The sequence below is a fragment of the Rhinopithecus bieti genome, unplaced genomic scaffold, assembly GCF_001698545.2.
Source record: "Rhinopithecus bieti isolate Rb0 unplaced genomic scaffold, ASM169854v2 scaffold_23529, whole genome shotgun sequence".
Lineage (NCBI taxonomy): Eukaryota > Metazoa > Chordata > Mammalia > Primates > Cercopithecidae > Rhinopithecus > Rhinopithecus bieti.
Window position 1 is genome coordinate 541771 of NW_016810813.1, and position 6817 is coordinate 548587.

The following is a 6817-nucleotide window of genomic DNA, read 5'->3' on the forward strand; positions in this document are numbered from 1 at the left end:
GGCCGGATCTCAGCTCACTGCAAGCTCTGCCTCCCGGGTTTACGCCATTCTCCTGCCTCAGCCTCCCGAGTAGCTGGGACTACAGGCGCCCCGCCACTCGCCCGGCTAGTTTTTTGTATTTTTTAGTAGAGACAGGGTTTTACCGTGTTAGCCAGGATGGTCTCAATCTCCTGACCTCGTGATCCGCCCGTCTCGGCCTCCCAAAGTGCTGGGATTACAGGCTTGAGCCACCGCGCCTGGCCCTTTTTTTTTTTGAGACAGAGTTTTGCTCTTGTTGCCCAGGTTGGAGTGCAATGGCACAATCTCGGCTCACCACAACCTCCCCCTCCCAGGTTCAAGCAGTTCTCCTGCCTCAGCCTCACAAGCAGCTGGGATTACAGGCATGCACCACCACATCTGGCTAATTTTGTATTTTTTATTAGAGATGGGGTTTCTCCATGTTGGTCAGGCTGGTCTCGAACTCCCAACCTCAAGTGATCCGCCCACCTCAGCCACCCAAAGTGCTGGGATTACAGGCATGAGCCACCATGCCTAGCCTGAATTAATAGCTCTTAATAGAGCCCTGCAATTGGGAAAGGACTTAAGAATTAACATTTATACTGGTTCTAAGTATGCCTTTCTGGCACTTCATGCTCATGCTGCTATCTGGAAGGAACGGGGCCTTCTAACTGCTAAGGGTTCCCCTATAAAACATCACTTATAAATTTGGAATCTACTGGATGCTGTTTTGCTGCCCAAGGAAGTAATGTAATCCATTGCAGAGGACATCAAAAAGGAGACTCTGGTGTGGCTAAGGGAAACTCCTTTGCAGATGCAGCTGCTAAGGCAGCAGCATTAAAGGAGCCAGTTGGACCTGTTGGCATGTTAGTGCCCTGAGCCATGATAATGACAGAACCTAGGTATACTGAAGAGGAGCAAGAATGAGCTAAAGGTCAGGGTTTAATTCAAGATCCTTCTGGCTGGCTCATTAATGACAACAAGCTGTTACTACCAGGTGCTAATCAGTGGAAAATAGCTAAGTGTTTGCACGACTCTACTCATCTGGAAGGAGATTCCCTGTTTCAATTAATGCCCACGCTTTTTGTAGGAAATGACTTACTTAAAACGTTAAAGCCAGGTAACTCAGGCCTGTGACCTATGTGCCCGGAATAACCCAAATAACCAATCTTTACCTCCTCCTCTAATAAGGCCTGTTCAGCATAGGGGAGTGTACACTGTTGAAGACTGACAAATAGACTATACCCAGATGCCCCTATGTAAAAAGTTTAAATATTTATTATTATTCATTGACACCTTTACTGATTGGTTCAGGCTTTTCCTACCTGGTCTGAAAAGGCAATTGAAGTTTCTAAACTCCTATTAAAGGAAATCTTAGATTTGGGCTGCCTAAGAGTTTACAGAGCGATCATTGGCCATCTTTCACAGTGACAGTTACCCAAAATGTATCTTCAGCCCTAGGAATTCAGTACCGCCTTCACTTGGCATGGAGGCCACAGTCTTCAGGGAAAGTAGAAAGAGGTAATCAAGCTCTAAAAAGGACTCTTGCTAAACTATGCCAGGAGACATCAGAAACCTTGCTGTCGTTATTACCTGTAGCCTTATTATGGGTTCGAGTGGCCCCTAAGGGAAATCTACTGCTCACCACTTTTAAAATTATGTATGGAAGGCCTTTCTTAACTACAGACCTCCTAATAGACATAGATACTTTCAAGCTACAGAATTATGTGATCAACTTAGAATAAGTGCAAAATGCACTCCTTAAATATGGAAACCAAAGACTCCCTTCCCCCACTAAGAAAGAGACTTGTTACAACCCAGCCAGGAGATGAGTCCTATTAGAAACTTGGAAGGAAGTAATCCCAGCAGATCAACTTTCCCCAAAATGGAAGGGACCCTACCTACCAAGTTCTCCTCAGTACGCCAGCTATAGTTAAACTTCTGGGAATAAACAGCTGGGTCCACTTACCTCGAATGAAACCTGTCTCTTATGAAGTCCCACAATCTGGTGGAACAGAAGAGACTGATCCTTTTTATTCCTGTGAGCCAAGCAGTGACCTCTGACTCCTGTTCAGAAGAAATGAAAGGGATGGGTAACATAAAGATACGGATTGGGATTCTACTTTTGGGTAGAAGTTGGAATCATGCAGAGAGTAACTTATTTATTGAGTGGGCATAGACTTTAGCCTTTCTACGTAATCAGACAAACTGTTGGGTATGTGGACATTTTAACAGCAGCCCAAGGGGAAACATGTGCTTTGATCAAAATCAAATGTTGCATATATGTTTTTGACTATTCACATACTATTACCCAGGCTATGAAAGCTTTAGATGCTCATATCTCTGCCATTGGTGTGCTGTCAGTTGACCCTATATTGGCTTGGTTTCAACAACTGCCCAGTTCTTGGAAAGACTTCCTGTTTAGTTTACTTGGCATAATTTTACTTATTTTGCTTTGCTGCTGTGGAAAATATTGTGGTTGAGCTCTTTGTGTAGGAATGCAAGACAAGCTCACTTAATGCTTTCTTTTCTTTTTTTTTTTTTTTTTGAGACGGAGTCTCGCTCTGTCACCCGGGCTGGAGTGCAGTGGCCGGATCTCAGCTCACTGCAAGCTCCGCCTCCCGGGTTTACGCCATTCTCCTGCCTCAGCCTCCCGAGTAGCTGGGACTACAGGCGCCCGCCACTTCGCCCGGCTAGTTTTTTGTATTTTTTTAGTAGAGACGGGGTTTCACCATGTTAGCCAGGATGGTCTCGATCTCCTGACCTCATGATCCGCCCGTCTCGGGCTCCCAAAGTGCTGGGATTACAGGCTTGAGCCACCGCGCCCGGCCTACTTAATGCTTTCTTAAATTGGACACTTACTAATCTTCCAGATACCACCTTTCATCAGAACTCAAGAGTTAATGAACGACCTTCACCATACCAACGCTCTCTGAGCTTTTCTCTACCCCGAATGCAAGAGACCCTAATAGTTTGGCAGCAATATCATTGTCCCAATTCAGCCTGAAGAAGCTACACAAGACAGATCTTCGTCCCTCTGCAACGCTTAGGATTAAGGGTCCTCTTGTAAAGGGAGTGGGGAGATATGTCAGGGGTGTTTGAACCAAAGAGACTCCATTTTGAGTGAGGACTAGGAAAATGAGGCTGGGACTTTCTGGGCTGGATTCTGAGAAAGTCAGGCATTCCTAGCCTTTAGATGTTTATGGTTAAGGGAACAAATTAATAATGTTTACTAAACAGACCCAGACGTGGCAATGTCCAGATATCTCGATACCTGAAGAACAAAGGCATTCCTAATTTTGCTTCAAAGATGATAATATCGGTTCTTGCAAAATATAGTAATTAAGAACATTAATCTTTTATCACAAACCCTTGTAGCAGAGCACATCTCCCCATATATACAAGCATTGTACCTAGGGTAGATATGTTCCTCCTCTTTTGGGAACGTCTTGCTCTGTCTATGGAGAGGTTTTTGTTTGTTTGTTTGTTTGTTTTGAGACGGAGTCTTGCTCTGTCACCCAGGATGGAGTGCGCAGTGGCACGATCTCGGCTCACTGCAACCTCCACCTCCCGGGTTCACACCATTCTCCTGCCTCAGCCTCCCGAGTAACTGGGACTACAGGCGCCCACCACCACGCCCGGCTAATTTTTTGTATTTTAGTAGAGACGGGGTTTCACCGTGTTAGCCACGATGGTCTTGATCTCCTGACCTCGTGATCCGCCTGCCTCGGCCTCCCAAAGTGCTGGGATTACAGGTGTGAGCCACTGCGCCCCACTGGAGTAGCTGTTTTTTCACCACTTTGCCTTCTTAAAAAACTTGCTTTTACTTTCCACTGCGGACTCACCCTGAATTCTTTCTTGTGTGAGATTCAAGAACCCTCTTTTGGGGTCTTGATTGGGGCACCTTTACTGTAACATGATTGCTGCATTCAAGTTTTCTATGTGTATGTTACTATCCAGTCTGACTTCTTTTCGATTCACTTGGCTCACATGCAGTATGAAGATCGTGCCTTCAATGTCATGGTGTGTATGTCACTATTAGAAGTCTGACCACTTTTCAATTCACTTGGCTCAATCAGATGTGGTATGAATATCGCTACATTCATGTTCGTCACATGTACGTCACTATCTAGAGTCTAACTACATTTCAGTTCACCTGGCTCAGAGGGCAATGAAGAGCCTGTCATTTAAGTTTATGGCATGTACTTCGCTCTCCAGAGTCTAATTTTCGATTCACTTGGCTCAGTTAGATGTAGTATGAAGATGACAGACTTTGAGTTACCACGTGAACATCACTCTGCTGAGTCTATTTTTTAATTCACCTGGCTCAGTAGATATGGTATGAAGATCACTGCTTTCACTTTTACCACATGTATATCACCAGAGTCTGACTTACTTTCCATTCACTTGGCTCAGTCAGTGTGGGCCGAAAACCACCCAGGTGCCGAGGAAAGAGACTGAAGGCACAAGCTGTTCCAATATAATAAAGAAAATAGGATAAAAGAAAGTTATATTAGACATGTGATATAGAGTATATATATGGATATTATTAATTATTAGTTTTTAGTATTAATGTTTGTTATTATGACTGAGGAAAAATCAGGCCATACAGAGTCAGGAGCTGAAGGGACATTGTGAGAGGTGACCAGAAGACAAGAGTGTGAGCCCTCTGTCACACCCAGATAAGGGCCGCTTGAGGGCTCCTTGGTCTAGCGTTAGCGCCAGTGCCTGGGAAGTCACCCATTACTTAGCAGACCAGGAAAGGGAGTTTCCCTTTCCTTGGGGGAGTTAGAGAACACTCTGCTCCACCAGCTCTTGTGGGGGGCCTGACGTTAGCCAGGCCTGCCCGCAGTCATCTAGAGGCTTAAATGTCTCCCTGTGGTGCTGTGCTTCAGTGGTCATGCTCCTTGTTCACTTTCATGTTCTGCCTGTACGCCTGGTGCCTCTTTTAAGTTCCTAGAAATAGCAGTAGCAAAATTAGTGAAAGTATTAAAGTCTTTGATCTTTCTGATAAGTGCATAGAAAAAACGCTGATGTATGCTGTCCTCCCCCTCTGCTTCGGCTACCACAAAGGGAAAGGCCCCCTGTCACATGGACACGTGACTTGCTTGACCTTGTCAATTACTTGGGATGACTCACTCTCCTTACCCTGCCCCCTTGCCTTGAATACAATACATAGCAATGCATCCAGGCATTCTGGGCCACTATTGGTCTCCGCATTTTGGTGGTAGTGGCCCCCTGGGTCCAGCTGGCTTTCATACTCTGTCTCATGTCTTATTTTTCTATGATCTCTCATCTCCACACACTAAGAGAAAACCCACAGGCCCTGTAGGGCTGGACCTTACGCCTGGCGCCCAATAAGGATTTCTCTCTCACTGTGTGAAGGTGCACCTTGAGCGCGGAACTCAGCGGAGGACTACTGATGACAGATTCCTGAGGATTGTGGTCAATAAGCTTGGTGGTAAGCTTGGGCACTCAGAGTATCCTGGGGACACCACAGGACAGGCCAGTACCAAGTACTCGGCTTATTTAAACTTTATAAAAACTCTCCATAAAGAAGGAGGTGTAAAAAGTATCTACTGGTAAGTTAATTGAACTGTTTGAGGTTGTAGATCTTCTTTGCCCTTGGTTTCCTGCTGAGGGAACTTTAGAATTTAAAGATTGGGATGAGATTGGCAGACAATTCAAAATTGCTCATAAAGGGGAACTTATTATTCCACCCACAATTTGGTCAATCTGGGCTTCAGTTCGCTCTGTCCTAGACTCCTTACAGACTCAGGAGGACAACGTGGAGGCTGATCCCTCTTTCCTCTCCTCTGAGGAGGTTGAGGAAATTCTCAGTTCTCTTTCCCCTGAGGATACTGCACAGATTGAGGCCGTGATTCCACAGACGGACCTCCATTCTGACATTCCTTTGGTGCCACCACCTACACCAGAGCCTACCATGCCCCAGTTATCACTTTATGATGAACTTTTAACTGATCTGCATGAGCTTATTTCCCCCAACCAGCAAAATCCAGCTGACAGATATTATCAACAGCTATTGCAGCTGGACCTTCCTACCTTTCCTTAAACTCTCAACTCTCCAGCTATGCAGATATAAAATGAGATGATACAGCCTGAAAAAGAGGCTATAACTATGTTTTCATGCAGCCTGGTACAAAGGCTGCAATTTCTACACAGTCCGGTGAAGAGGCTCTTCATTTTCGGCCTGGTAATGAGGCCCTCAACCCTATCTCTGTTCAGCCCTGCTGTGGGGCTCTCAACTTTCCACCTGTTCAGCCCAGTTATGAGGCCCTCAACCCTATCCATATTCAACCTATTTTTCCACCTCTCACTTCTGGTTCTGTTTTGACAAGTCAGGCTCCCTTGAAGCCTGGACCTCTCTTGGTAAATCAGGCTGCCTTGAAGCCTGGGTCTCTTTCAGAAATCAGGCTCCCTTGAAGCCTGGGTCCCTTTTGGCAAATCAGGCTCCTTTAAGCCTGGGTCTCTTTCGGCAAATCACACACCCTTGAAGCCTGTGTCTTTTCCAACAAATCAGGCTCCCTTGAAACCTCAGGCTCCCTTGAAGCCTGGTCCACAGTTACCGTGGCAGCCTGGATTTCAGGCCAGTGAAAGACCTGCCCAGCAGGTAATCTTGTCTCATCCTGACCTACAGGTTCTAAACTCTTCCTGCATTCAAAATTCCAACTTTTGGCCGGGCGCGGTGGCTCAAGCCTGTAATCCCAGCACTTTGGGAGGCCGAGACGGGCGGATCACGAGGTCAGGAGATCGAGACCATCCTGGCTAACACGGTGAAACCCCGTCTCTACTAAAAATA

The 6817-nt window shown here is 45.9% G+C and overlaps 1 long non-coding RNA gene across 3 annotated transcripts in view; it reads left to right on the plus strand.

Annotated features, from left to right (window-relative positions):
• LOC108542704 (uncharacterized) overlaps window positions 1–6817 on the plus strand; it is a 26148-nt gene that overhangs the window by 6369 nt on the left and 12962 nt on the right. The window lies entirely within an intron of this gene.